General features: G+C 45.6%; 1 pseudogene; it reads left to right on the plus strand.

Moving 5' to 3' along the window:
* The first annotated feature begins 537 nt into the window (after window positions 1–537).
* LOC110294869 (nucleophosmin pseudogene) overlaps window positions 538–1,081 on the plus strand; it is a 1,563-nt pseudogene continuing 1,019 nt past the window's right edge.

Below are 1,081 nucleotides of genomic sequence, written 5' to 3' on the forward strand. Positions count from 1 at the left end.
TAGCTGAGCGTTCACACCACTTCTTAGGCTTTCGTTGTTTACCCAGAGGTGAGAGCCTGTGATAAGGCCACGTTGATGAGCTTCGTGTGACTGGCGGTGGACATGTGCTATCGACACTGTTTACCATTTACTGAGTGCCAATGGGGTTCATTAGGTGACTGTCAAAGATACTCAGTCAAATGGAGAACCAGAGAGGGGACAGTTCTGTTTAAGGGAAATAGAAATAGGTCAGAAATTAAATAGGAAAGTCTCTTGGCGTTTCAATACCCAAGAAACAATTGAGCTCAGGGACGACTTTCAAGGCTTAAAGTCTTTATCCAGGTCAGCTCTTACTAACATTCTTATATGACAGTCCACATTTTCATTGTCAACTTGGGGATTAAGAAACGCCAAGAAGTTGGTGCTAGTAGGGATTTACTGAAGGAGGTGGAGGAAGGAAGATCACTAGTTCTAAGCTAGCCTGGGCCACACGCTTTTATACCTGGCATGATTCCATCCTGAGTCTGTTCTGAGGAGCAGTAGGCAGATCTCTCAGTCCAGCTTCTCTCACGCTGAAGTGCACACCTTCTCATCAAGGAAAGCTCAGTGGACATGCACATGAACCATCTTAGGCCTCAGAACTATCTTCCTGGTTGTGAACTAAAGGCAGACAAAGATTATCATTGTAAGGTGAATGATGATTCAGATGAACACCAGTTAGCATTATGAATGATCAGTTTAGGGGCAGGGGCAAAAGATTACACATCATAGAGGCAGAAGCAGTGAACTCTGAAGGCCGTCACACTGAAGCCACACTGGCAACGCTGAGAACGTCTGTACAACCAGCAGTTTCCCTTGGGGCCTTTGAGATCACACCACCTGTGGTCTGAAGGTTGAAGTGTGGTTCAGGGCCCGTGCACATTGGTGGAAAGCACCTAGTAGCTGTAGACAGAGGAAGATGCAGAGTCAGAAGATAAAAAACGAGGAGGATGTAAAACTCTTAGGCATGTCTGAGAAGCGATCTGCTCCTGAAGATGGTAGCTAGGTTGTACAGGAAAAAAAGTAAAACATGATGATGATGGTGGTGGTGGTAATGATGGTG

The sequence above is a fragment of the Mus caroli genome, unplaced genomic scaffold (assembly GCF_978045245.1).
Source record: "Mus caroli unplaced genomic scaffold, Mus_caroli_1 scaffold_4, whole genome shotgun sequence".
Taxonomy (NCBI): Eukaryota; Metazoa; Chordata; class Mammalia; order Rodentia; family Muridae; genus Mus; species Mus caroli.